The 21,297-nt window shown below is 42.8% G+C and overlaps 1 protein-coding gene across 4 annotated transcripts in view; it reads right to left on the reverse strand.

Moving 5' to 3' along the window:
* Nucleotides 1–21,297, reverse strand: part of CARMIL1 (capping protein regulator and myosin 1 linker 1) — a 303,752-nt gene that overhangs the window by 231,793 nt on the left and 50,662 nt on the right. The window contains exon 1 of one of the 4 annotated variants that reach the window (XM_061147462.1): nt 15,440–15,606. The exons of the other annotated variants lie outside the window; for them this stretch is intronic. The gene's annotated coding sequence lies outside the window, so the exon portion shown is untranslated. Of the gene's footprint in view, nt 1–15,439; nt 15,607–21,297 lie in introns of those variants that run through there. 4 annotated transcript variants of the gene reach the window in all.

Consider the following 21,297-nt stretch of genomic DNA (forward strand, 5'->3'; position numbering starts at 1 on the left):
GAAAGTAGTTAGAACTTATTAACCACATAATCACAGGGTGTTTACCCTGAGCTGGGAAACTTATCCCTACCCAAGATAGACCATAAATCACAGCTTCTCAAAGATTATTAAAGATTAAGTAATTAGAATAATAAACCATAAATATCTATGTGCTTTCAGATTGTTGTTTTGTGACACACATCTGTGACCTTGAAATTTCAAGTGCTTCCTCAACCGTAAAAAAAAAAAAAAAAAAACAAACAGACCCTGACAACGACCGCCCCAAGCAGGAAATCCCAATTATCCAATTTCATTTATTTCAGAGGTGACTCATCCTGGGGAAAATTTATCTAACAATTGACGTCCCTCAACTTTTCAGGGGCTGTATTACACAAAAATAATACAAAAGCTTCTAAGCCTCAGAACACAGTCTCCTGATAGATAATCCCACTAAAACTCTCAAGTAAGGCATAAACTCACCTGCGAAGTTAGGAGTTGGAAAAAAAAAGGCTGCAGTTAAAGGGTCGCCTAAGAGAATTCTGTTTTTCCCACCATCATTTACTATAGTCTGCACACACAGCATCCTTCTAAAAGAAGGTCAGCTGGACAGACCACAGATTCCCAGGGTGTCCTTCTGCTAAACACAACTTAATGACTAATTCATGAATTCAAGAAACCACACAAGAGTCTAGTAGCAATAAGGCCAATTAACTCAAAACTCAACAGCACCCAACATCTGTGATTCAGGCCCAGCAAGACAAGGGCAAGGCTGCCAGGGGGCGTTAAGAACTAGGGGAGCTACCATCTGGGATACTGGAGACAGAAAAGTGCCAGGAAAAACAACTCTGTACATCTTTCCACGCTGGGACCTTGTGCTCAACTCGGAGAATACTTTTTTTTAGCCGAGGTATTTGGTGAGGTTTCTATCGTATCAATTGAGAATACTTGCTGCCCTAAGTATTCCCCATCTTTAAACTAAATCTCTGACTTTTGAAGGAAAGGCTGCCCACTCCATTATTCTGGCCTGGAGAATTCCATGGACAATCCATAGGGTCGCAAAAAGTCGGACACGACTGAGGAACTTTCACTTTACTTCACTTCTGGCTTTTCAAATCCCATCTCTACCTAGATTCCCAGATAGCAAGTAAAGATAGTACAACAGCTTGAGCAAATTCACTGAATGGCTGGCCCAGCGGTCTCACCGGGAAGGAAGTCCGGCCAGAGAAGCCTCTTTCCCAAAAACCTGGCTTGGCCAAAAAGTTCATTCTCGTTTTTCATAGACAGTGGAAAAACCCCAAACGAACTGTTGGCCAATCTAATATAAGCCTTCATAGGAGCATTTTTTTTTTTAAAATCACTGCATAGTCATTTATTTGTTGAATGATATGAAAAGTGTTAATTACTATCCCAAGAAATAAAACATCAAACAACACAAGCTCACTTAGCAATATGAAGAAATTCTGGTACATACTGACTACTTCAAGCACATTATTAATATATTCCACTTGATATGCCAAGAGTAAGCAAGAGTAGGGGGAAATAGACACAATTTCTATGAAAAAGAGATGTTCAAACAGAATTCTGTATTTTGTAGACGGGAACAAGCAGCAGGGCAAACAGTAAATGAACCAACAATGGCACATCTCATCCTACCTCACAGTGAAGGATGCTCAGTGGACAAGATGAAAAAGCTCTGGAGACGTGCTGCATAACCATGTCCCTATACTGACCACCACTGAACCGTGCATCTCCAGAGAGAACAATAATTTTTATGTGGTTTTTAATCATAATTTTTTAAATTGGAAAAAAAAAAAATAGTTTTAGCAGAAGCAGCATCCAGCACTGCCCAGAAAGCCAAGGAGGAAAACCAAGATGATAGCAGGAACTATTAATCTGAAAGGTTTTGAAGCACTTCTTTACTTGCAGACTGGACAGAAAACAAAGGTATTGAAGGCAGATGCCTGACATCTTGTCCAAAAAAGAGCAAACAAAAGGTGGGGGGAGGGGGTGCTCAAGCCACCAAAAGTTCTTCCTGGGCTCATTCATGGGGTCATGATGGCAGAAGCATCTAGGACATGTGCACTGATTCCGAAGGCCTAGGTAGAAAACCAAACAGCTTAGGGGTCCCAGAGGTGACATCCTCTTACTGACAGCCCTGCCCCCTGGACTCTGGCAAGCAATTGCTCGTTTCCATTGCTACTGTATAGCTATAAGATGATATATTAATATAATAAGAATTGAGGAAAGAGAAGCTGCCCATCAGGAATCAGAGGACTCCTGTTACAGAGTGGCTCTGAGATCCTGAGCAGGACAACCAGAACCCAGAGTTGGTGGGTAAAGCCAGGCTCCTAGTGGCCGTGAGATACTGCCCGAGATCCAGGTGGGATAATAGGACGACCACTTGGAAAGCACCTCCATACCTACCAAGAGGTGGTGGCAGGAGGGTTGGCTGGAATCTGTGGATGATTTCAAGTAAATTTTCTGGCCAGTGGTCATACTCCAGTTAATAACAACACTTAAACATCATAAAGGAGTTGTTGGTTACAAAGCATTTCTGTATGTACTAGCTGAGGAATTTGCATGAAACAAGCCAGTCCACAGCTAATAGAGAGTTACTCTGGCCAGAAGGACTTTGACTTATCATTTGAAAAGTTACTGCCAAGCAAAGCCAATCTGTGGAAAGAAGTGAGAGATTCAAGCCTTTATAATACAAGAGACATGGACGTGAGCCAAAGTATGATTGATTAATGCAGTACCTTTCACCAATTTCAGGGAAAATGCATGTATACTTAATTGACTCTTTGCGACCCTATGGACTATAGCCCACCAGGCTCCTCTATCTATGGGGATTCTCTAGGCAAGAATACTGGAGAGGATTACTGTGCCCTCCTCCAGGGGATCTTCCTGACCCAGGGATAGAACCCCTGTCTCCTGCATTAGCAGGCAGACTTCCCTGGTGGCTCAGACGGTAAAGCATCTGTCTACAATTCAGGAGACCCACGTTTGATCCCTGGGTTGGGAAGATCCCCTGGAGAAGGAAACGGCAACTCACTTCAGTACTATTGCCTGGAAAATCCCATGGACGGAGGAGGCTGGTAGGCTATACTCCATGGGGTTGCAAAGAGTTGGACATGACATCACTTTCACTTTCTTTCTTTCTTTACCACTAGCGCCACCTGGGAATGCACTATCTTTCATTGATTTAAGGGAAAATAGATAAGCTTAAAAAAAAAAAAAAAAACTACACATTTTTATCTGCAAGCAGGCCACCAACTGGCCTTCTGAGTCCCAAACTCCTAGCTTCTGGGTCCCGATTCCTTAATGAACAAAGGAGAAAAGAATTGAAAACCACGCAAAACTACCAATTCTTCCTGGTACTCTGTTCTTCCATTCAGAGTTTCTCTAGCAGTTAATGCCTACAGATGCTCCCAGGGTTATTCACATTCATTTTCCACTAAGTTAAATAAGCTCCATAAGGCATATAATAAGAATATGAAGAACTGGAAAACTAAGCCTTACCTAAAACAAAAACAAAACCACATAGTACTCCTGTGTGTACTTGACAACCACAAAGGGAGAGGACCAGATGGAGAACAGCTATGTATTTCTCCAAGGTATGGTTTTGGATATATCACTCTGTCCATTCTCACTTATCCAATTGTCTGGGATCTTTTATGTAATAATATATGCATTCCTTTCTATTGTACCCACATGTCTCCAGCTTCTATAAAAGTTTAAGGTGTCCAATACTCTCTAAAACAGAGTATCTGTCCACTGCTGGGTTTTCATAAATATTGAACATCAACAACTGGAAAGACGGATCAACTTACAATAAAAAACCTTTGTCATGAGAGGAGTGAATAGAAGAAAACTCAAGTAGAAATGTTTTCTGGTGAATCAATGAAAGTGCCTTTTTCTGATTTGTGGGGCAGCCTCGGCTCAGACAGTAAAGAATCTGTCTACAATGTGGGAGTTCGACCCCTGGGTCGGGAAGATCCCCTGGAGAAGGAAATGGCAACCCACTCCAGTATTCTTGCCTGGAGAATTCCATGGACAGAGGAGCTTGGTGAGCTATAGTCCATGGGGTCGCAAAGAGTCAGACATGACTGAGCAACTAACACTTACTCCTAGCACACAGAAGTGATAAAATGAGACATTTTTCATACAACCAAGAATAATGAAATAAAACAAAGAGAAATATCATTTACTATACTAATACTGTATCCTCAATATTATACATGCAAAAAATATTATTCTGCATGTGTTACTTTCCCTAATTTTCACACACTAGGGTGGATCACCATTGTCCCTATTTTTCAGGGCAGGGCTTTGAGGCTCAGGAGGTTAAACAATTGACTCAAGGACATAGCAGAGAAGCTTGGAATTCCAAAAAGCATCTTTCTGACTTCCAACAATGTCACAACACCAGTACAACTAACCAAGCAAGAGTGCAACTTGGTATCCAACCAAATGCAGCAGATATACTGAAGAGAGCAGTGAAGTACACATTTTATTAAAGCCAAGAGGTATGAAAACAATTTACTGTTCCATTCTGTCCACACTTATTCTTTGAACTTGACTTTACCAAGGCCTAGAAACTAGGCTGCTCACCCTTCTTCGCCATCCAATACAGCAAAATCTAGAGTCACTACGTCTAACAGAAATTTAACAGGAATTGTGTCCTTAAGCTTACATTTTCTTTTGGCCATATTTTTTTTTTTTTAAGTTAAAAAAAAGAAAAAAAAAAGATGAAATTAACAACTTATTTTACTTAACCTAACTATCCAAAACAGTATCATTTAAACATGTAGACAATATAAAAAGTTATTTGAGACATTTTACATTCTGTCTTTCAGAGTATATCCAAAATTCAGTGTGTATCTTATACTCACAGTGCAATTCAACTCAGACTAGCACACTCCAAGTGCTCCGTTGTTGTTTAGTTGCTAAATCACGCCTGACTCTTTGTGACCCCGTGGACTGCAGCCCATCAGGGGCCCCATATAACACAGCTATCGTACTGGACCACACAGATATACACCCTCGGAGTTACACACAGGTACAAAACCCCTTTAATAATTGGCCCCATGTTTCTATAATGATCTGAAAAGAGAATGCTCTCCTTGTTTCTATATGTGTGTGCTAGGAGGTGGGATGGAGGGGGAAGAACCGGGAGTTTAGGATAAGCAGATGCCAACTATTATATATAGGGTGGATACAAAACAAGGCCCTCTGTACAGCATAGGGAGCTATATTCAACATCCTGTGACAAACTATAATATAAAAGAATATGAAAAAGAATGTATATGTATCACTGATATATATATACATATATATATATTCTGTACAGCAGAAACTTACACAATGCTATAAAATCAACTACATTTCAATAAAATAAAATTTTTACGCAATTCCTAATGAAAATAAACAATAAATTAAAAATAAAGTATATGCTCCTAGGGGGGCTTCCCAGGTGGCTCAATGGGCAAAGAATCTGCCTGCAATGCAGGAGATGAAGGGAGATTTGAGCAATCCCCAGGTCGGGAAGATCCCTTGGAGGAAGGCGTGGCAACCTCCTCCAGTATTCTTGCCTGGAGAATCCCATGGACAGAAGAACCTGGTAGGTTACAATCCATGGCGTCACAAAGAGTCGGACTCAACCGAAGCGACTGAGCACATATGCATGCGTATGCTCCTAATATGAGATTACAGGGCTACCGGCCAGCTACTGCTTGAAATTTCACAACTGTAGTTTCCACTTAGTTTTTCTTTTTTAATTATCACCTTATGCAATTGCCGTTCATTCATTTATTTGGCTTCTCTATGTCTTATTTGTGGCATGCACGATCCTTTGTTGCAGCGCATAGACTAGTTGTGGCACACGGACCAGTTGTGGCACCCGGGCTTATTTGCTCCGCGGCATGTGGGGTTTAAGTTCCCTGAGCAAGGGATCAAACCTGTCTCCCTTGCACTACATAGTGGATTCTTAATCACTGGACCACCAGGGAAGTCCCAGCTGAGTTCTTTAAATAAGTACTTCGAGCTACTTTAACAAAAATGCTCCTGAACAGAACACTCTACACTGATATGCATCATTAAACCTTAGGAGCTGAGAGCATGTCTGGGGAGAGGGGTCAGGGCACAAGAGACAGAATCAGAATTAGACTGTCAGCTAGGCTCGGAGCCGATCACAAGTCCCTGTGCCAAACGCCCTTGTCCTCAACAACTCGGAGGACTTACTGACGTCCTCCTTGTCAAGAAAATAACTAAGGTCAGGCAACATGAAAGGAAACTCCTGGGGCTCCTCTGGTTTCCGACCCAATAAATAACATAAGACCCACACTACAAATGCCACGGGGTCCCTCAATGGACATGCGGGGGCCAGAAGAGTCTATTCCTGGCTGAGGGCACAGCCCTGAGTCCAGGCCAGGTGAGAAATGCAACCCTGGCGTTGCCTGGTCACCTGGCTTCTCAAGAGAAGCCACAAAGCTGGATTTTCAGGTTCATCATCTTTTACCTGGTAGTGACTCATAATAGGTGACCACAAACAGCTAAACGGGAAGTGGGAGCAAATCAGATGTCGTCTCAGGGGACTTGTTTGCAAACTGTGGTATTTGTGGGACACAAGTAAAGATGCATGTAAACCAAGAGTGGGACTAGACCTCACTGGGTATTTATACTGCACTGTCTTTCTGCCTTCATCTTTGTCATCCTCTGGAGGAGCCAAAACCATGCCTTGCAAGCTCTTAGACCAAAAAAGAGTCCGGCTCCTTTTTGGTCTAAGAAGGCAAGACAGGTGGACTAAGCGCAACACTCATCTTGTGGACATGTAAAGGGCAGGTTTAGCCCAGAGCAATATCAGGAAGGGCACAATCTGAAGTGACTGGAATTACTTGCTCATAGAGAAGGGATGGCCACCTCTCAGGACCACACCATCATCCTAGTCAGTCAATAGACCTGGTGTGGCAGGGGCCACTGATTTCTTAAAAAAAGAAAGAAAAACATCACTTTTTCTGGAAAACCTACCCATGGAATTCTCCAGGCAAGAATATTGGAGTGGGTAGCCATTCCCTTCTCCAGGGGATCTTCCCAACCCAGGAATCAAACCCGGGTCTCCTGCACTGTGGGCCGATTTTTTACCAACTGAGCTACAAGGGAAGCCCTCCTAATCATTAAATGTTGGCAACTAAGTCAAATCATATTCCAGTATTGTATGAGCCCAGTTCAATTCGCAGGGCCACCTCTTTATAGTTCCTGGATCAGACCATCTCCAAAGTTTTACCTAGTCCCTTAAACCTGTAATTCTCACAACTACCCTATAGCTTTAACTTGACTCACTTTCTCCATCCATGTACACTTTGAAAGAGATGCTATTGATTACAGGAGACTAGAAGAAAAATGACTACATGAAACATAGTATCGTGGATTCAATCCTGGAATTAAAGGGCATTGGTGGAAAAACTGGTCAAAATCCACATGGAGTCAGTAGTTAATAGTGTTACACCTTCATTTCATTTCTTGGCTTTGATGAGTTTACTACAGTCAAAAGTGTTAGCTGCAAAGTCATGACTCTTGGCGGCCCGCATGGACTCAGCCCACCAGGCTTCTCTGTCCAGGGAATTCTCCAGGCAAGAATACTGGAGTGGGGAGCCGTTCCCTTCTCCAGGGTCTTTCTGACCCAGATGGAACCCCAGTCTCCTGCATTCAGGCAGATTCTTTACTCTCTGAGCCAACTAAGCTGTTAACATTAGGGAAAGCAGGGTAAAGGTACATGGGAACTCTCTAAACTATTTTGGTTACTCTTCCATAAACCTAATTTCCAAATAAATTTTTTAAAAACTTATTTTACCCCACCCAAAGTATTAATTTATATTACATTAATTTCTAAAATGGAATGTTTTTAGACTTGCAAGTAAGCAGAAACAAGAATTGCCTTGAATCTTCACTCGGACAGACTAAGAGAACCCAAAATGCACCAGAACAGGTTCTGTCCCTTGTTTTGTATGTTTTGTAACACATACTGCACTGTATGTGCAGTAACCAGTGGGACACAGAATCAATGACTTTTACTAAGATAACAAATGGCTGAATTTAGGTAATTATCATTAGTTTGATTTGAACTGAGAAAGTTGCCAAATACTCAATAGCTTTTTGGTCTTGGAATACAAATTAACTTACAACTGGAGGACTGCGGACATTATTACCCAAACGAGAGGAGCAGAACTGAAGTAATAAAAGTTCTGGCATGGAATAATGCAAACTGTGCAACAAAAGGTAGTGACTGGTGTCTCTTGCAAATGAGATTATTAACATAAACAAAGCCAGACTTTCCCATCACCCAGCACTTGAAGCAACGTATTAGGTTACAACAACCTTACGTCATCACATTTCCAGCCAGCCCCTCTGAGCCTTTTTTTGCTTCTGTAATAAGGCAGGATACCTAGACATAAACAAGCTGACGCATTTTCAATGTATAGATACAGCTGTACCATGAATGGGACGCACTGAAATGAACCAGCATGAAAGGCTGTAGAAACTCTTCTCTAATTTGCAGTCTGTCTGCCATTCCTATTATTATGGTCTTAAATCAATGTGACACATATAGTAAATATACTTAATAGAAGACATGAAATAAAATAATTAGTTTTATTAGTGCTTTGTGGCAAACAAATTTAGAAAAACTTTAAGCCACAAGAATGCCCAGGGCAAGAAAGAGTCCTTCTTGTTTAACACATATTGTGAGGTTCTACCACAAAGCAACCTATGGGCTCAGTCTTGGAAATAAGCAGTGAGCAGAACAAAGACCTCTGGCCTGTGCCAATTCTGTTCTAGCAGAAGGGAGAAAAGACAAGGAATGAGGTAAATACAGATTCTGCTAGATGCTGCTGAATGCTAAGGAACAATAAAGTGGAGAAAGGAGACACAGTGTTGCAGGGGTGTTGAAAGCTAAGAGGGGTGGTCAGGAAAGCAGGACAGGCCTCTCAGATAAGTGACATTTGAGGAAAGATCTGAGGGATGTGCAGGAGTCTTGCCATGTGAACACAGGACCGGAAGGGAAAGGAATTCCATCAAATGCAAAAGCTCTGAGGTGGGAAGCAGGCCCAGACTGATTCAAGAAACAGCCAGGATGAAGGAAGTGAAAAAAGTAAATGGAGGAAAATAAGAGAGTAATGGCGGCCTGGGTCACATAGCAGCTTAGAAATAGCAGGAGTGACTGGCTTTCCCTCTGAATGAGATAGAAAGAGGAAAGACATAATCTGAGCAAGTTTAACAACAGATTGAAGGAGATCAGGCAGGAAGCAGAGAGGCCGGTTAGAACACTCCATTAATCCACGTGAAAAATTATGGCGGCCTGGCCCAGCATGCCAGCAGTCAGGAGATTAGAAATGGATTCTGAATATATTTTGAAGGTATAGTCTATTGGATTTGCTGAGAGGGTGTGAGAGAAAGATAATTCAAGAATGACTCCAAATGTTCTGTCCTAAGGGAAGACTGGAATGTTGTTCACTGAGATGGAAAGTCTGGTGGGGCAGACTGGTGGGGGTGGGGAGCAGATTGGAGACAGCAGAGAACAAGGATTTTCTTTTTGGACAGCTATGCTGTTTTCATTGTTGTTTTAAATTCAAGCAGTTGATTTTTTTCACGAAGGAGGTTTTAATTGAACACATTTCTCTAAGTGAACATTCCTAGCTGAACATGTTTCCCGAAATGATTAAGTAACAGCCACACCATTTTCACTAAAACATTTAAAAAACAAAAGAACTTTTCTCCAAAGTTCATTAAACAGCTAAAACCAGAGCTGAACAGGTAAATCACAAAACGAGTAACTAGTAAGACCGAAACCTAGCTAACACTCAGTGACCCAGATAATCAAGTTATCCAGAACATTTTACCCACCAAACTCCATGGGGAAATGGCATTTGAATGTATTTATAATGCACCCCGATGGACTAGATCCCTGGGTCTGGAAGATCCCCTGCAGTAGGAAATGGCAACCCACTCCAGTATTCTTGCCTGGGAATCCAATGGACAGGGGAGCCTGGCGGGTTATAGTCTACTGGCTCGCCTGAACTTCCAACAGAGTTGGAACAAAACCGATGCACTAGAAGATGTTAGCAAAACAGCTGTGCATTTCAAGTAGTTGATTTTTATTCCAGTATTCCTGAATTTATCATCAAAAAATAAACCGACAGGATATAGCCTCAAGTCCTTTCAGAAAAGGCATTATCAGCCTGAGGTTTCATCACTCATTTACCTTTTTCAAAACCCATCTCCACATCCTGCAACCTTCTCTGACCCTCCCTTCAAAAACATTAATGCTTCTCAGCAATATTAACTTTGACAAGATCCAAGCAATTATGAAGCCAAATTTGCCCCCAACCTGTCTTTTCTCCCTCGCTTTGCCTCTTGAAGCCCTAATTTTGTCCACACATCCTTGTGCGATCCCCCAGATCCAATTTCCCAGAAGGGGCTCCCCTAGAAATGATCACACTGTGAAACAGACCGTTAAGGGGTTGCGGGCACAGGCTGTGCTTGAAATGCCTATTGGACACATCTGAGTAGTGCTGACCAGCGGGTGGTCAGGTCCACAGGTGAGATCTGGGCTACCAATGAAAATGTAGCAACTTTCATCGCATAGACAAGCTTGAAAGCGTAAGCTAAATAGAGAAGAAATACAAGTGCCCAGAGGCACTCCATTTAGAGTTTGGGGAGATGAACAACCAGCAAGGGAGGCTGAAAAAGATCAGCCAGAGAGGAACCGGGAAAACCAGGAGGGGTGTGTCCAGGCAGTCAAGTGGAGAATGTATTCAAGGGGAAGAAAAATCAAGCACGTCAAATGCTGCTGGAGGTGAAACAAGAGGAGCCTGGGACCATTGCTGCAGCAATGAAATGTCACTGATGAGCTGACAGAGCTCAGTGGAGTCTGAGCAAGGGGTAAAAATCCCGGTATGGGCTCCAGACAGAATGGGGGGCGGGAGATGGGGGGGCATCAGTATTAGATGTGATGAATACAGATGACTCACTCCAAATGTTGAAAGAGGAAAGGAAGAAAATTGGTGAGTAGCTGGAGGGGAAATCGGAGTCAAGAGGATGTTTTTATTTAATGGGAAAAATAATAACTTGTATGCCTGTGGGAATCCAGTAGAGAGAAGAAAACTGATGACACAGGAGGGAGAGGGGAAATTTTATGGAGCAATGCCCTTGAGAAGGTATTTGGAGATGGAAATAGGATGTCGCCCCCCGCCCAGGAACCGCGGGCTCGGGCGCAGACGCAGACGGGCAGGTGGGAGGTGTGGTGTGGGGAGCGTGTGGACGTTCTCTTTGATCAATTTCATTTTTGTTTGTGTGAAAAAGGTAGTGGTAAAGAGTACGGAGACAATGGATGTTTGAACAGCAAGTGTAAAGTGCGCAGTGGTTGTCTGAGAGAGCAAGGGAGGGAACAGACAGTGGCAACACGACATGACGGTCAGGTGACATCAAGGGCATCTGTGATCACAGCTGACAGCGAGGTGGTGAATATGGTGGTGCGGTTGTGTCCGGGCACATCTGGCTGCACAGGTGCAGGCGCAGAATAGGTGCAGAGAGATGCATTCTCCTGGAATTGTGGTTCAGTTAAGCGAGAATGACAGTGTGAGAGGAACGAGAGTGTTGAGGATGCAAGTAGTGATGACAGTGGATGATCAACCTGGGAAAGGGGAGATGTCAGGTGGAACCACGAAGAGGTGGCAGATGCAACGAACTGAAGGTCCTGGTGGTTCAAGGACTGTCGAGGTTGGAGGAACCTCACAGAATGAGCCAGAAGGAAGGGAGTGGTGGTCGGAGCAGGATGCCCAGAGGGAGCTACGGAGGCACTGAGGTTATCAGAGACAATGAGAATAAGGGCATGACCATGCAATGGAGCCATTGAGGAAGGAGGGAGATACACTCTTAGGAGGAGAGGAGGGACAAAGGGGTTGGGAGGATTATTGGCCTGAATGGTGGAATAGCAGGAGTCACTTTGGAGAAAGTGACAGAGAACCCGAAACAGAAATCTCCAGGGAGTGAGGGGAGTGACTGGGGGGAGGAGCAGGTGACTGACAAGGAGGGCCAGTGGGCCACACAGCGACCTGAGACTCTTTGGAAGGAGGGGATGTGGTACAGAAACTGTGTAGAGGATACTCCCCCCTCCCTTACATGGTTCAAGGAAAGGTTAAAGAACCTGCAGCCACCTTAGAGGGAGAAGCGGTATTGTCAGGGGAGACCCAGGTTTCCAGAAAAGCCAGAGGGAGGAGGGGAAGGTCACAGACAAGTCAGGAGGTTGGGGAGCTCTGCTGATGATCCTGAGGGCACAGGGCGCCCGGGAAGGGGACTCCAGAGGGAGAGGCAGGCTTTTAAAAGCTGAAATCGAAGAGTCAAACGAGGACAAGACAAAGGAATAAGGGGACGCCTTGGGAGTCCAGGCTTCCTAGGGTGACTGACAACACACAGGAGCAGGAAGTGTAATGCGAGTGGTCCTGATGGGGAAGGCAGAGTGATGGAAGGCTGGCCACGTGGGGTATCACCAGGAGCGGAGAGCTGGAGGTCCTAATTGACCCCTGCTGAGTGTGTTAGGGGGCGCTGAGGAAGGTAGGGGGAGGTGATGCTGAGAAGGTACAGACTCCTGGACCAGGAGGAAAATGTTTGGTAAAATTAGCCTCTTGATAATACATGAAAATACTGACTTGATCTAACTATCCCAGCAAATACCTTAGATCCTTTTAGGTTCCAAAAATAAATATAAATCCTCTAGAAACCACAATCTTGGTTTTGTTTTTTTTTTAACTACCCAAAATTTCCTCAAGAATAGGAGAATGAGCATGAAAGCACATAAGCCTTTACAGTGACACAAAGGACCACTGGGTGCTGTAAACATTCTAAGTCAAGGAAACACCCAAAGATGTGCATTCTTCCACAAGTACGTATAATCTTATAACACATCAGAACAAGGAGGAACAGTGCTTGGGCCCTGATCGCTTTAGGAAGCTGTGTGCTTGTTTTACGTCTGGAAAATAAGATTAGACAGATAGTTACATCATATTTCCTGACAAGATTATTAGAGAGTGGTTGCCACAGTAACCAGCAAGACATAGCTGGAGAAAGAGGTAAGTTAGAAGGCATCTTTTTTAAAAAGAATACATGACATACTTGCAGAGAGGGTAAAAACTGCTCAAGGCCTTGTTCACCAAAGGGCCCTAGAAGATATAAAGTTTTCACATATGGAGAAACTATACAAAATGCCCTTATCAAATTCCACCTTATCCAAAGAAAAAATAAGGCAAAAATGAACCTTCATAGGCATGACTCGAGAGATCTTAGAAAACTTATCAGTAATAATAAATAGATTTCAAGCCTAACTACAAAGAACAAAGACATATCCTCAGTACTTACTAGATGCCAAGTATGTTCTTTTCGCTTGATCTGCACAACAATTCCACTTCTTTGGTTGAGCAGTCAAAGAAGTAATGAAAGCTACAGAGCAGTTGGTCATCTGGATCCGAGGGTTCCACATCCGCAGATTCAACCAAACACAGATTGAAAAAACTTGGGGAAAAAAATCCAGAAAGTCCCAAAAAGCAAAACTTGAGTTTCCTGCACTAAAGCAACTATTTATACAGCATTCACATTGTATTAGGTATTAGAAGTAATCTAGAGATGATTTAAAGTAAATGGGAGGGTGTGCATAGATTATATGCAAATACTATGCCATTTTACGTAAGCAAAGTGAGCACCTTGGGTTTCGGTATTTGCAGAGAAGTAAGGGGGTGCAGAAACCATCCCCTGTGGATACTGAAGGATGACTGTAAGTGTCAGAACTGGGCTTTGAACCCAGGTGAGCCCAACCCCCAAAACTGCCCTGCACCCAGAGACTCTCTGGATGGCCCAGTATCATGACAGGTGTAGTCAGGTTAAGAGCCCAGCTGAGTGTCGAGCCTGCCTGTCACCAAAACCTGACCTGGGCAAGTCACTCTTCTCTCAACCCAGGTTTCCTCAGGTAGAAATGAGATTAAATGACCTCTTCACAGACGGAAAACCAAAGATACAAATGAGTCTCTGGCCTCATTTTATTATAAAGTTGTGCTCTTAGGAACAGGTCAGAGGAAACCTAACAGTCTCATCAGCCCTTGATGTTACACCACGTCTGAGACATCCCCGGACTGAAGTCTCATCCATCTTACACCTGAATTCTTCCAAGTGCAGGTGACTCACGAGCCAATGAGGAAAACCACTTGGACTCCAGACAATCCAACTTTCTCCCATTCAACATTCTTTCTCGGACTCTAGTTTTCTTACTATGAGCTCACTCAGAGCAAGTCTGGAAACCCAGTAAGCTCTAAATATTGAAAGATGCCAGTTCCTTTGATGTGGAGCTTGGCACCCTTTTCCACACCTGCGCCCCCGCCCCCCCGACACACACACACCTGTCCAGCACTATTTCTGTTCTCCACATTCCCTAAAGATCACCTTTAGGTGGATGAACCACCTCTATCCCAAATGTCTGCAGGATGTCAAAAAGGAATTCTGTTAGGCTGGGAGGCTTAAATTCCTTTAGAAAAACTAGATCTTATTACTTTCCAAACATACTGTTAACATTCTGGGTTTTTTAATATGTATATAAAAGACCAAAAAAAAAAAAAAGACAGATAATAGGGGTTGAAGGGTTTTCCTGCATTAGTACACACATTCTCCTGCAGAAGGGAATGGCTACCCACTCCAGTATTCTTGCCTGGAGAATCCCATGGAGAGAGGAGCCTGGAGGGCTACCATCCATGGAGTCTCAAAGAGTTGGACACGACTGAGCGCCTAACACTTTCACTTTGACACACACCGTCCATCACCTCTGTTCAGATGCAGCTTTTATTTTCTTCTGATTCTATTTCTTTGATAACTTTTCTATCATCCAGAACATCTTCTGCAAGTCTCAGGTTTCTCTAGAATCAGACCACCTAGATTCATATCCCAGTTACCTAACTAGCTGTAGGTCTACAGATATACTTAGGTATTCAGCTCAGTGCTTCAATCTGCTCATCTGTAAAATGGCAACAAATACTAGCACCTACCTCATAAAGTCCTAGTGTGGTCAAACAAGAGCACCCAGAACTGTGCCTGGCACTCGTATGCAAACATAAGCTACTATCACTGTGGTTCCCCTTGACTGTCAGAGTCAGGCCTATATCTTTTCTGTACTTCCTTTTAAGATCTAAGCTCATCGGGAAACTACCATATTGTCACACGTCTTCCTTCTGGTACTTTCCCCTTATCTTCTATGAAAGAATCATTTACAAATGCACAGTAAGAATTAAAATAACTGAGTTTTCTAACTTTCCTGATGTCTGGACTCTGATGGATCACTTAGTAATTCTTATTAAACATTTCTTAAAACAATAGCTCCCCTGGCAGAGTTCTCCAGCATTCATTTCTGAGGCTGAGTCTACTGACTCACCGTCTTGTACACAGGGGGCGTCTGGATCTCTCCTCGTAATGAGTGGTTGGTTCACGGTCTTCTGTGGCTCCATCCAATCCTCCACCAATGTGACCAAGGTGCCTTGTGGTCAACAACAGGCATTTTAAAGACAGATGGCTGGGGTCTGAGGTTCACTCTGAAGTTATGGAACAAAGCTACACTAATTGGCCTATCTGGGAATTAAATCCCTGGTCTTTGGCCTTTTTAAGTGTCATACCATAAACGAACAAGCCCATATTCTTGGCCTCCAGCCAAAAGCAATAAATTCTAATAGATTGTTCCTGATAGTTTGTAAAGTCCTACAAGTGGAGGGTCTGTAAGATAATGAATATCCTACACTCAAAAGGTTGTAACGTAAACACGGGTTCGAAAATAGCTATCCTTTCAAAAGACATTAAGCTACACATTGAACACTGAAGATTTTAATGGAAACATACTTTAGAAGAAAGAAAAAGCCCTCGGCTTCTTTACTAAGTCGCTTTAAAACCAAAGGACTCCCCCAAAGCAAGTCTACCCACCTGGGTTAGTTGAGAAGAGATTCAGAGACTCAATCAAATTTCCAATTTAATACTATTCAGAAAATGGTCTCTGACTATGGCAAGACTAGATAATAAATTTTAAAATATAAGTAATAAATTTATAAGGAAGGGAAAGTAATAAGGAATTAAACAAAAAATGAAGTTGAGAGTTTCCTTAAGTCTGACAAGAACACAGGCTAAATGGACATGACGTTGGAAACTTGGAAAGTGGGAAAGGAGCATCTACAGCCAATTCTTTCTTAATAACATCACCATGATGACTTTCACCATTTACTGATCATGTGCCAGTGAATGACTGTGCTAAGAGTATTTATGCCATACCTCATTAATCCTTATAAAAACCCCAATGGCAGCGGTTACTGAGGTTTAACAAGGGTGAGTAACACGCAAAAGGTGGCACAGAGCAGGGCTGGGACTCAAACACCGAAGCCTTTCCATGCCCTTAATTACTGCCCTCCATCTACACCACATTCCTGCATCTGGCCACCCACTTGTCAGCCGGAGACAGACCTGACTCTGCAGAGAACAGAAACTTTCGTTTGGTGGCTTTACCAGCACTGGACACCATGGTCCCAAAGTCCACCAATCTGCCTATGGCCATGCTGCTAGGACTTGCTGATCTGTTTAAGGAAGGACATCTGAAAGATTTCTACTACCTAAATATCCACCACACCAGGAGGAGTAATGAAATCTAGAGAGACTCCACGATAGGAATCAAAGTAAGCCCAGAAAAGCAGCAGGCAGGTTGCACAAAAGAGAAACGGTCTCCTGCCCCAATGTTACATGAAGAGAATAACCTCCTGGCAGGGAAGAGTCCATAAATCCCAGTGAAGGGAAGCAGAGGGAGATGGATGTGGGGAAAACCGAACTCCACCTTCATATACTAGTGAGAAGCCAGCCAGGCATCGAGAGCAGCCAGCAGTCAGACTCACATGACTTCCCAAGAGGGTTCAAACAGCTAAGGATGGGAAAACATTTTCCGCTCCCAGACCAAGCTTAAGAGATCCTGGGTGTGTGCAAAGTGGAGGTGGCAGGACTCCCCTGTTTATCACAGGAGCAACCTCATTTTCACCTCCAGGTTGTTGTGATGGTTTTATTTTTATATTGGTGGGGGAACAAACAGGACCTTGGGTAGGAAAAAAATCACAGAAAGGAAATTCTGCAGTTTTTCATTCCTGGAATATATAAATTCCACTAAAACTACTGCACCCACTAGGGACCCTCTATGGGAGGAGTAAAGCTGGTGGAGACACAAACTCTAAAACAATGGAATCACCCTTTAATGAAGAATCTGCCTGCAATGTGGGAAACCTGGGTTCGATCCCTGGGTTGGGAAGATCCCCTGGAGAAGAGACTCACAACACACTCCAATATTCTTGTCTGGAGAATCCCATGGATAGAGGAGCCTGGCAGGCTACAGTCCATGGAGTCACAAAGAATCAGACATGACTGAGCAACTAACACTTTCACAGAAAACTTATGTGCTAATTCCTTTCATTTTGAGTAACTTTCAAAAGACAAATATAGCACAACCGAAGAATAAATAAGATTTAAGTGTGAAATCCTTTCACAACAGAACAACTCATTCATCAAAATGGTTGTTATGGGCCAATCAATGGCCCACTTATTGGAAAAGTGCTAAATACAAAGATTTTCTCAGAATAAAATTCTCTGAACTGGTCTTATAAAGTAAGTGCAATGATTTATATCTGCTCATAGGTAATGACATAATGGCAAACCTATTACCAAAAGTATAGACTCTAAGAAAAGCAGTCAAGAAATAGAAAAAAGAGCCACCTTTTTACAGTAAAACTAGTATAATAAAGGCAGAACTACAAGGACGATCAAGGGACTACACCAGCCCCTATTATCATCCTATGCATAAAGAATAAAAGACGGTGATCTGACAAGTAACATATTCAAGATCGAGTCTCCCAGGGGACAAAAGTCCTGGGGACAGAACACAGCAGCGCAGTCATAGCCAGTGGAGCACCCTCCTGTCACACTGAACATTACTGAGTATTTATAACTATAATTACCTTCTTTATGCACGAAGACCTTGTGATTAAAGAAATGGTTATATATATATATATATATACTTTTTTTTTTAACCGGGTCAAAATATTAGTCACCAAATGAAAGCTTTCAAAAGCTCTTCACTACATCATCATGTCCACTTGTGGCAAACAACACTCTTTGTCACAAGAACATTTTCTAGTATTTTATTTCATCGTGGAACAAAAGGATCATTCACTGGATGGTCCTCATTCGCAGCTGGCCTCATTCAGTTCACTTGAAGAGCCTCTGACCCATCTCTACCACGATCACCCCTCACACTTGTGTTTTCTCTACAGCACCTTTCAGAGAACAACTCCACGCAGTTCAAATGTCAATGATGCTATTGTGAGCATGGAATCTCTTAGAGGATATTGGCTATTTATACCATTGTGTGATTAGACAATTGACTTGACATTCAGTTTTTTAGAGCTGGTCCAGATCTCAGTTTCTTTCCAGCTTCCTTAAAATAGAGGTGAGATCGTCATGGTCAGAAGGAATGTGCCCAATTTCTATATTACAAATGAAGAAACAGAAATGTAAAAAATAAAGACCCTTAGCTCATAAATGTTATTTGGGCTTTAGATATCTCTGGAGAAATAAGATCAAGTGCAAATATATTGGAGCAAATACTGGATACTGACTCATCAATATTTGAATTCTGAACAGATATATGGTTGACTCACAGCAAGTCATTCATTAACTCAGAAATAGAGATGCATAACAAGGAAGCAGAGAAATGTATTTGAATATCTCTACATTTTTTTTAAAGGCACAAATCATGATAAGCATTTGCCTCTTTAAATTTTGTAACACCATAATCCAACACAATGACTACCCTCTACAAAGAAGCACTTCACTTATCAGAGCAGGCATACAGTTTATTTAAACATGATATTTATTATTATCTAGACATTGTCTTTCAGAGGGCAACTGATCCAAGACTTCAGATCTTTTAGTGAAAGAAGAGAATTTTAAAATGCAATTCTGAATGACTCCCGAGTCTGAGGAAGATACAGATATTAAAGTTTACACTTATACATTGTTCCCCAAAAGGTGCATCTAAAACAGAAATAGAATATAAATCCTTTATAAAAATAGAAATAGTGAAAGAAATAAATAGTATAATAAAAGAAATAAATCCTTTTTGGAACATAGCTGGACATAACTTGACCAACACTAAAATAGATGGTCTGTTGACTGCTTTTTTTTTTACTCCTAATAAAAGCTAATAATACTAGATGGAAAATATAAATAATAATCAATAGAACTTAAGTATAGGTGCTTTCATGAGTGATTTACATACATTAACTCATTTATCCTAACAAGTCTTAGGAGGTAAATATTGTACTATCGCCAGTCCCACCTCACAGATGACAGGGCTGAGGCAGACAGACTAGGTCACTTGTCCAACGCCACGCCGCATGGAGCTGGTACAGCAGGGGCCTGAACCCAGGCCACCTGGGACTACAGTCCACACGGCTCACCATCATGTTATATTTGCTCGCAGACTAGAGGGAAGGAGAAGCTATGTCTGGAAAGGCTTCCTAGAAAACACACACACAGGAGCTCAGTCCTGAAGCATGAAGTGGAGGAAATGGGGAGAGGGAGGCATTCGGGGCATAGAGTGGTGTAACCTAGGGGCATGGAAGCAAGAAACCTCTTCCCGTCCATAGAGCAAGTAGTTCCTAAAGCTGGGACGAAGGATGCACACAACAGGGGCAGGAGACTTGGCTAGAAAGGGAAGTGGGGGCCAGAAAACAGTACCTGAAAGCTATAGGCGGGGAGGGGGCTAAGTGAAGGGTTTTTTCTCCTGGGAACATGGAGGATGTGTAGAAGGTGGGGCGAACCAGGAAGAAAGGAGGCTAGCTGAGAAGTAATTCAGAAGAAAAGTGATAAGGAGCTAACAGAGGTGGCAGGAATGGTCAAGAGATCAGTGATCATAGCAACACGACAACATGAAGATCCGCCAGGAATGAATAATTTAGACATGCACAGTCTTCATGTAAAAGATGAGCAGATCTTTCATGTGCACTGTGTTTAGTCCCTCAGTAAAGTCTGACTCTGTGACCCCAGAAACTGTAGTCCACCAGGCTCCTCTGTCATGGGGATTCTCTAGACAAGAATACTGGAGTCGGTTGCCATGCCCTCCTCCAAGGAATCTTCCCAACCCAGGGATCGAACCCAGGTCTCCCACATTGCAGGCGGATTCTTTACCACCTGAGCCATCAGGGAAGCCCAAGAATATTGGAGTAGGTAATCTATCCCTTCTCCAGGGGATCTTCCCGATCCAGGAATCAAACAGGGGTCTCCTGCTTTGCAGGCGGATTCCTCACCAGCTGAGATACCAGGGAAAACTCTAACTACCTGCAGGTGATGTGGAAACCTAGCGATCATGAACAGAAACACAGATGTCACCACAAAGCGAGGGAAAGAGCATTTCACATGAATCCACAGAGCACGGCTTCAGCCCCCACGCTGTCACCCCACAGAGGGCCGACTGTGACAGCTCATGTGGCCGCTCGCTGCTCGGTTCTCTGTAACCAGGCTAGAAATGAGCCATTCATCTCCGTCTTATTGAGTCTCTGCCCACCACTTCTCAGCTGGAGACATATCAGAATCAGTAAAAATGCTTCATCCTACTTCCCTCCTTTATTATTTTCAACAAGTGTTTACAACAAGTCCAACAGTTTCTGAAAAATCACAAAGATTAAAAATAAGAGCACAACCGTCCTCTCAGAAAATACATCTTTTTAACAGACATTATATCAAAATGGAAATTGCCTAATGACACTGTCCAGAACATGGACCATCCTGAGACTGCATATTATTTTCATAATTTAACACATCCTTATCACTGAAAGCCACGAACCTGGAGTTATTACACATTCCTTATAACAAAATCAAATCAATACAATGGCATGCTTTCCAAGATTTCCGAGGATTAATGCCCACCCACAGAGCGGGCCTGAGTAATAATAGAAGAACCAGAACCACAAGTTGCAAGGCAAACTGCAATTTAAAAAAACACACAAACACACATTGAGACCTTGGCATATGGTTCACAGAAACAAGCCTCCCTATACTTCATCAGATAAAAACAGCAGCAGCCCACACATGATGGTGAAATGAATATGAAAGACAGGAAAGCTGAGTTTACCTTCCAGACCAGCCCTGACTTGCACGACATCAGGAAGTCTCCTAACCCATGTGGGACTCCCGTTTGCCTCGTTTGTAAATGGG

Source organism: Dama dama, chromosome 7, assembly GCF_033118175.1.
Source record: "Dama dama isolate Ldn47 chromosome 7, ASM3311817v1, whole genome shotgun sequence".
Classification (NCBI taxonomy): domain Eukaryota; kingdom Metazoa; phylum Chordata; class Mammalia; order Artiodactyla; family Cervidae; genus Dama; species Dama dama.